Here is a 10076-nt window from a genome sequence, read left to right as displayed (position 1 = left end):
AGAGACACTCAAGGGAGAGGTACACTCAAGGGAGAGAGACACTCAAGGGAGAGAGACACTCAAGGGAGAGGTACACTCAAGGGAGAGAGACACTCAAGGGAGAGGTACACTCAAGGGAGAGGTACACTCAAGGGAGAGAGACACTCAAGGGAGAGAGACACTCAAGGGAGAGAGACACTCAAGGGAGAGAGACACTCAAGGGAGAGGTACACTCAAGGGAGAGAGACACTCAAGGGAGAGAGACACTCAAGGGAGAGACACACTCAAGGGAGAGAGACACTCAAGGGAGAGAGACACTCAAGGGAGAGGTACACTCAAGGGAGAGAGACACTCAAGGGAGAGAGACACTCAAGGGAGAGGTACACTCAAGGGAGAGAGACACTCAAGGGAGAGAGACACTCAAGGGAGAGGTACACTCAAGGGAGAGAGACACTCAAGGGAGAGAGACACTCAAGGGAGAGAGACACTCAAGGGAGAGAGACACTCAAGGGAGAGGTACACTCAAGGGAGAGGTACACTCAAGGGAGAGAGACACTCAAGGGAGAGAGACACTCAAGGGAGAGAGACACTCAAGGGAGAGGTACACTCAAGGGAGAGGTACACTCAAGGGAGAGAGACACTCAAGGGAGAGAGACACTCAAGGGAGAGAGACACTCAAGGGAGAGGTACACTCAAGGGAGAGGTACACTCAAGGGAGAGAGACACTCAAGGGAGAGAGACACTCAAGGGAGAGAGACACTCAAGGGAGAGAGACACTCAAGGGAGAGAGACACTCAAGGGAGAGAGACACTCAAGGGAGAGAGAGGGAGAGGGAAGGAGAGAGGGTGGAAGGAGGGAGGGTGGAAGGAGGGAGGGGGGAAGGAGGGAGGAGGGAAGGAGGGAGGGGGGAAAGGAGGGAGGGTGGAAGGAGGGACGGGGGAAGGAGGGAGGAGGAAGGAGGGAGGGTGGAAGGAGGGAGGGTGGAAGGAGGGAGGGGGGAAGGAGGGAGAGGGAAGGAGGGAGGGTGGAAGGAGGGAGGGTGGAAGGAGGAAGGGAGGAGGAGGAGGAGGAGGAGGAAGGAGGGAGGGGGGAAGGAGGGAGGGGGAAGGACGGAGGGGGGAAGGACGGAGGGGGGAAGGAGGGAGGGGGGAAGGAGGGAGGGAGAAGGAGGGAGGAGGAAGGAGGGAGGAGGAAGGAGGGAGGGTGGAAGGAGGGAGGGGGGAAGGAGGGAGGGTGGAAGGAGGGAGGGGGAAGGAGGGAGAGGGAAGGAGGGAGAGGGAAGGAGGGAGGGGGAAGGAGGGAGGGGGAAGGTGGGTGGGGGGAAGGAGGGAGGGGGGAAGGAGGGAGGGGGGAAGGAAGGAGGGGGAAGGAAGGAGGGGAAGGAGGGAGGGGGAAGGAGGGAGGGGAAGGAGGGAGGGGGGAAGGATGGAGGGGGGAAGGAGGGAGGAGGAAGGAGGGTGGGTGGACGGAGGGAGGGGGGAAGGAGGGAGGGTGGAAGGAGGGAGGGGAAGGAGGGAGGGGAAGGAGGGAGGGGAGAAGGAGGGAGGGGGGAAGGATGGAGGGGGAAGGATGGAGGGGGGAAGGAGGGAGGGGGGAAGGAGGGAGGGGGAAGGAGGGAGGGGGAAGGAGGGAGGGGGAAGGAGGGAGGGGGGAAGGAGGGAGGGGGGAAGGAGGGAGGGGGGAAGGAGGGAGGGGGGAAGGAGGGAGGGGGGAAGGAGGGAGGGGGAAGGAGGGAGGAGAGAAAGAAAGAAAGGAAGGAGAGAAGAAGGTAACAAAAGAGAGGGAATTAACACAATCATACACAACACTATCATACATAACTCTGGGAAGACACAATCATACACAACACTATCATACATAACTCTGGGAAGACACAATCATACACAACACTATCATACATAACTCTGGGAAGACACAATCATACACAACACTATCATACATAACTCTGGGAAGACACAATCATACACAACACTACCATACATAACTCTGGGAAGGGGACACAATCATACACAACACTATCATACATAACTCTGGGAAGACACAAACATACACAACACTATCATACATAACTCTGGGAAGACACAATCATACACAACACTATCATACATAACTCTGGGAAGACACAAACATACACAACACTATCATACATAACTCTGGGAAGACACAATCATACACAACTACTATCATACATAACTCTGGGAAGGACACAATCATACACAACACTACCATCATAACTCTGGGATCATACACAACACTACCATGGGAAGACACAATCATACACAACACTATCATACATAACTCTGGGAAGACACAATCATACACAACACTACCATACTCTGGGAAGACACAATCAACACAACACTCATACATAACTCTGGGAAGACACAATCATACACAACACTATCATACATAACTCTGGGAAGACACAATCATACACAACACTATCATACATAACTCTGGGAAGACACAATCATACACAACACTATCATACATAACTCTTGGAAGACACAATCATACACAACACTATCATACATAACTCTGGGAAGACACAATCATACACAACACTACTATACATACTCTGGAAGACACAATCAACACAACACTCTGGGAAGACACAATCATACACAACACTATCATACATAACTCTGGGAAGACACAATCATACACAACACTATCATACATAACTCTGGGAAGACACAATCATACACAACACTACCATACATAACTCTGGGAAGACACAATCATACACAACACTACCATACATAACTCTGGGAAGACACAATCATACACAACACTATCATACATAACTAACTCATACACAACACTACCATACATAACTCTGGGAAGACACAATCATACACAACACTATCATACATAACTCTGGGAAGACACAATCATACACAACACTATCATACATAACTCTGGGAAGACACAATCATACACAACACTACCATAACATAACTACCATGGGAAGACACAATCATACACAACACTACCATACATAACTCTGGGAAGACACAATCATACACAACACTATCATACATAACTCTGGGAAGACACAATCATACACAACACTATCATACATAACTCTGGGAAGACACAATCATACACAACACTATCATACATAACTCTGGGAAGACACAATCATACACAACACTATCATACATAACTCTGGGAAGACACAATCATACACAACACTATCATACATAACTCTGGGAAGACACAATCATACACAACACTACCATACATAACTCTGGGAAGACACAATCATACACAACACTACCATACATAACTCTGGAAGACACAATCATACACAACACTATCATACATAACTCTGGGAAGACACAATCATACACAACACTATCATACATAACTCTGGGAAGACACAATCATACACAACACTATCATACATTTACTCTGGGAAGACACAATCATACACAACACTATCATACATAACTCTGGGAAGACACAAACATACACAACACTATCATACATAACTCTGGGAAGACACAATCATACACAACACTATCATACATAACTCTAAGGAAGACACAATCATACACAACACTATCATACATAACTCTGGGAAGACACAATCATACACAACACTACCATACATAACTCTGGGAAGACACAATCATACACAACACTATCATACATAACTCTGGGAAGACACAATCATACACAACACTATCATACATAACTCTGGGAAGACACAATCATACACAACACTATCATACATAACTCTGGGAAGACACAATCATACACAACACTACCATACATAACTCTGGGAAGACACAATCATACACAACACTACCATACATAACTCTGGGAAGACACAATCATACACAACACTATCATACATAACTCTGGGAAGACACAATCATACACAACACTACCATACATAACTCTGGGAAGACACAATCATACACAACACTATCATACATAACTCTGGGAAGACACAATCATACACAACACTATCATACATAACTCTGGGAAGACACAATCATACACAACACTATCATACATAACTCTGGGAAGACACAATCATACACAACACTATCATACATAACTCTGGGAAGACACAATCATACACAACACTATCATACATAACTCTGGGAAGACACAATCATACACAACACTACCATACATAACTCTGGGAAGACACAATCATACACAACACTACCATACATAACTCTGGGAAGACACAATCATACACAACACTACCATACATAACTCTGGGAAGACACAATCATACACAACACTACCATACATAACTCTGGGAAGACACAATCATACACAACACTACCATACATAACTCTGGGAAGACACAATCATACACAACACTACCATACATAACTCTGGGAAGACACAATCATACACAACACTATCATACATAACTCTGGGAAGACACAATCATACACAACACTATCATACATAACTCTGGGAAGACACAATCATACACAACACTATCATACATAACTCTGGGAAGACACAATCATACACAAACACTATCATACATAACTCTGGGAAGACACAATCATACACAACACTATCATACATAACTCTGGGAAGACACAATCATACACAACACTACCATACATAACTCTGGGAAGACACAATCATACACAACACTACCATACATAACTCTGGGAAGACACAATCATACACAACACTACCATACATAACTCTGGGAAGACACAATCATACACAACACTATCATACATAACTCTGGGAAGACACAATCATACACAACACTATCATACATAACTCTGGGAAGACACAATCATACACAACACTATCATACATAACTCTGGGAAGACACAATCATACACAACACTATCATACATAACTCTGGGAAGACACAATCATACACAACACTATCATACATAACTCTGGGAAGACACAATCATACACAACACTATCATACATAACTCTGGGAAGACACAATCATACACAACACTATCATACATTTCTCTGGGAAGACACAATCATACACAACACTATCATACATAACTCTGGGAAGACACAAACATACACAACACTATCATACATAACTCTGGGAAGACACAATCATACACAACACTATCATACATAACTCTAGGAAGACACAATCATACACAACACTATCATACATAACTCTGGGAAGACACAATCATACACAACACTACCATACATAACTCTGGGGAGACACAATCATACACAACACTATCATACATAACTCTGGGAAGACACAATCATACACAACACTATCATACATAACTCTGGAAGACACAATCATACACAACACTATCATACATAACTCTGGGAAGACACAATCATACTCACCACTACCATACATAACTCTGGGAAGACACAATCATACACAACACTACCATACATAACTCTGGGAAGACACAATCATACACAACACTATCATACATAACTCTGGGAAGACACAATCATATACAACACTACCATACATAACTCTGGGAAGACACAATCATACACAACACTATCATACATAACTCTGGGAAGACACAATCATACACAACACTATCATACATAACTCTGGGAAGACACAATCATACACAACACTATCATACATAACTCTGGGAAGACACAATCATACACAACACTATCATACATAACTCTGGGAAGACACAATCATACACAACACTATCATACATAACTCTGGGAAGACACAATCATACACAACACTACCATACATAACTCTGGGAAGACACAATCATACACAACACTACCATACATAACTCTGGGAAGACACAATCATACACAACACTACCATACATAACTCTGGGAAGACACAATCATACACAACACTACCATACATAACTCTGGGAAAGACACAATCATACACAACACTACCATACATAACTCTGGGAAGACACAATCATACACAACACTACCATACATAACTCTGGGAAGACACAATCATACACAACACTATCATACATAACTCTGGGAAGACACAATCATACACAACACTATCATACATAACTCTGGGAAGACACAATCATACACAACACTACCATACATAACTCTGGGAAGACACAATCATACACAACACTACCATACATAACTCTGGGAAGACACAATCATACACAACACTATCATACATAACTCTGGGAAGACACAATCATACACAACACTATCATACATAACTCTGGGAAGACACAATCATACACAACACTACCATACATAACTCTGGGAAGACACAATCATACACAACACTATCATACATAACTCTGGGAAGACACAATCATACACAACACAACCATACATAACTCTGGGAAGACACAATCATACACAACACTACCATACATAACTCTGGGAAGACACAATCATACACAACACTATCATACATAACTCTGGGAAGACACAATCATACACAACACTATCATACATAACTCTGGGAAGACACAATCATACACAACACTACCATACATAACACTGGGAAGACACAATCATACACAACACAATCATACATAACTCTGGGAAGACACAATCATACACAACACTACCATACATAACTCTGGGAAGACACAATCATACACAACACTACCATACATAACTCTGGGAAGACACAATCATACACAACACTACCATACATAACTCTGGGAAGACACAATCATACACAACACAATAATACATAACTCTGGGAAGACACAATCATACACAACACTACCATACATAACTCTGGGAAGACACAATCATACACAACACAATCATACATAACTCTGTGAAGACACAATCATACACAACACAATCATACATAACTCTGGGAAGACACAATCATACACAACACTACCATACATAACTCTGGGAAGACACAATCATACACAACACTATCATACATAACTCTGGGAAGACACAATCATACACAACACTATCATACATAACTCTGGGAAGACACAATCATACACAACACTATCATACATAACTCTGGGAAGACACAATCATACACAACACTACCATACATAACTCTGGGAAGACGGTCATACACAATCATACACAATCATACACAATCATACACAATCATACACTTCCAGAAACTACATACCTGGAACTGACTCAAAATCAACACAAACCTTCAACAGTCTCCAAGTCAAAATTTTATGATCTCTTTCAAAATCTAAATGGAATCATGCGTCAAAATCTATATGAACTCATGCTCAAAGGAATCAAGAATGAGATTAGCAAAGCAACGAATGTTAAATTAAACTAATTTAAAACATTGATGAATGCGATCAAAGGGACTAAAACTCAGTGAATCTTTATATCAGAGAGTGAGTTAGCTAAGTGGGTTAGTTGAGTGGGTTACCTGAGTCTCTGAGAAGAGTGGGTTAGTTGAGTGGGTTACTTGAGTCTCTGGGAAGAGTTGGTTAGTTGAGTGGGTTACTTGAGTCTCTGGGAAGAGTTGGTTAGTTGAGTGGGTTACTTGAGTCTCTGAGAAGAGTGGGTCAGCTAAGTGGGTTAGTTGAGCGGGTTACCTGAGTCTTTCAGAAGAGTGGGTTAGTTGAGTGGGTTACTTGAGTCTCTGGGAAGAGTTGGTTAGTTGAGTGGGTTACCTGAGTCTCTGAGAAGAGTGGGTTAGTTGAGTGGGCTACCTGAGTCTCTGAGAAGAGTGGGTTAGTTGAGTGGGTTAGCTGAGTCTCTGAGAAGAGTGGGTTAGTTGAGTGGGTTACCTGAGTCTCTGAGAAGAGTGGGTTAGTTGAGTGGGTTACCTGAGTCTCTGAGAAGAGTGGGTTAGTTGAGTGGGTTACCTGAGTCTCTGAGAAGAGTGGGTTAGTTGAGTGGGCTACCTGAGTCTCTGAGAAGAGTGGGTTTAGTTGAGTGGGTTACCTGAGTCTCTGAGAAGAGTGGGTTAGTTGAGTGGGGGTTACCTGAGTCTCTGAGAAGAGTGGGTTAGTTGAGTGGGCTACCTGAGTCTCTGAGAAGAGTGGGTTAGTTGAGTGGGTTACCTGAGTCTCTGAGAAGAGTGGGTTAGTTGAGTGGGTTACCTGAGTCTCTGAGAAGAGTGGGTTAGTTGAGTGGGCTACCTGAGTCTCTGAGAAGAGTGGGTTAGTTGAGTGGGTTACCTGAGTCTCTGAGAAGAGTGGGTTAGTTGAGTGGGTTACCTGAGTCTGAGAAGAGTGGGTTAGTTGAGTGGGTTACCTGAGTCTCTGAAAAGAGTGGGTTAGCTAAGTGGGTTAGTTGAGTGGGTTACTTGAGTCTCTGAGAAGAGTGAGTTAGCTAAGTGGGTTAGTTTAGTGGGTTAGTTAAGTCTCTGAGAAGAGTGGGTCAGCTAAGTGGGTTAGTTGAGTGGGTTACTTGAGTCTCTGAGAAGAGTGGGTTAGCTAAGTGGGTTAGTTGAGTGGGTTACTTGAGTCTCTGAGAAGAGTGAGTTAGCTAAGTGGGTTAGTTTAGTGGGTTAGTTAAGTCTCTGAGAAGAGTGGGTCAGCTAAGTGGGTTAGTTTAGTGGGTTAGTTAAGTCTCTGAGAAGAGTGGGTCAGCTAAGTGGGTTAGTTGAGTCTCTGAGAAGAGTGGGTCAGCTAAGTGGGTTAGCTTAATGGGTTAGTTGAGTCTCTGAGAAGAGTGGGTCAACTAAGTGGGTTAGTTTAGTGGGTTAGTTGAGTCTCTGAGAAGAGTGGGTTGGCTAAGTGGGTTATCTGAGTCCCACAGACGAGTGGGTTTTTAAAACAGTTTGGTAATTCAATTGCAAAAGTTGGTCATTTAGGGCACTAGTGGGAGAGGTGAGGATGTTACCAGCTCTCTCTCTGTCTCTCTGTCTTTATCTCTCTCTCTCTGTCTATCCATCTGTCTCTCGTGCTTGAATATGTGCAAAATAGCCTATGTCCTCTCTCAGATGACCGAAAGCTGCAGCTGTGGGTCATCATATGACTAAGACCCGCATCAGGAAACACTTGTTCTTTTCCCTGGGTTTACCGGGGAGAGTTTCAAAGGCCCAACCCGCCCCCAGTCTGTGACCAGGCCCCCTGGGGGAATCCCCTTTGATAAACCGGGCCCTTTTACTCCGGCTGCACGCAAACCAACGTACGACCACAGCCCGGCTGATCCAGGAACTGTTTTGGAGTGTTGCCCGGGGTGCCACCCCAAAACTGCCGGGGTCTTTGGAAACCCCCCTTATGTTTTCGGGGGGCGGTTGAACAGTCTAGTCCCCGGGCACTTAAGTAGAATCCCCAACGTGCTGGACCCCCCTGTTTTTCATTGGGGGATGGTGCATCGTCTCCCAAAGTTTTTTTGTTTTTCTGTGAAGTGATTTTCGTGTCAATTCGGAAACCCCTCAAAGGTTTTCCAGGTGTATATAATTTATCTCTTCCTGCTTCCCCAGGAATACGGGTTTTAGAAACCTAAAGCGCTCCCGTGGTGGGGTTTTTTATCTCCGTTATGCGCGCCGTAAAATTTTCTCTGTACATTTTCGGCCCCGAATTTCCCCTCCTTAAAAGGGTGCTTTTAAAATTTTTCCCAAATTTTCCCAACCTAGTGAACAAGGTGAAAGTGTCATCATGGGCTTGGCCCCCCTATTTTTGAAGGTTCTCATTACCCATCCTGTCTTTTTTCTAGCGTTTGATTGATCAATGTTAGGTCCAAAGGTGAATCCCCCGGCAAAATCCCTCCCAGGTTTTGACTTTGGGTTTTCCCCCTATTTTTTTGGGTTTTTTTTTTACTCTGATAAATTTAATTTCCTCATTTTTAAATATCTGGTTTGGAAATTTCTTCGTTTGAACTTCTATTTTTCTGCAGCCACAAAAATTTTGGTTTGGTTCCCACCTGGAGTTTCCCGGGTTTTGCAATGGAAACACTGTCATGCAGATTCGGGTGTCATCTAAAAAGGGAAGACACGGTGCTGTGGCTGACACCCCTTGTCTATTCGGATATGAGGTTAGGAAAAAGGGTGGGAGCAAAGTCTGTGCCTTGTGGAACGGGAGCTTTTCACCCTAACTGCCCTCGGATTTTACTCTGTTCCCCATTCCTCCCTTTTCCTGTTGGTGAGGTTATAGATCCATCGACCAACCCTTTATTCCTTTGGGCGCATTTTGTCGCTAAAAAACTCATGGTCACACTTGTCAAAAGGGTTTTTTCCAAAAATCTGT

This window comes from Cherax quadricarinatus, chromosome 66 (genome assembly GCF_038502225.1).
Source record: "Cherax quadricarinatus isolate ZL_2023a chromosome 66, ASM3850222v1, whole genome shotgun sequence".
Lineage (NCBI taxonomy): Eukaryota > Metazoa > Arthropoda > Malacostraca > Decapoda > Parastacidae > Cherax > Cherax quadricarinatus.
Note: the sequence above shows the minus strand (reverse complement) of the source record.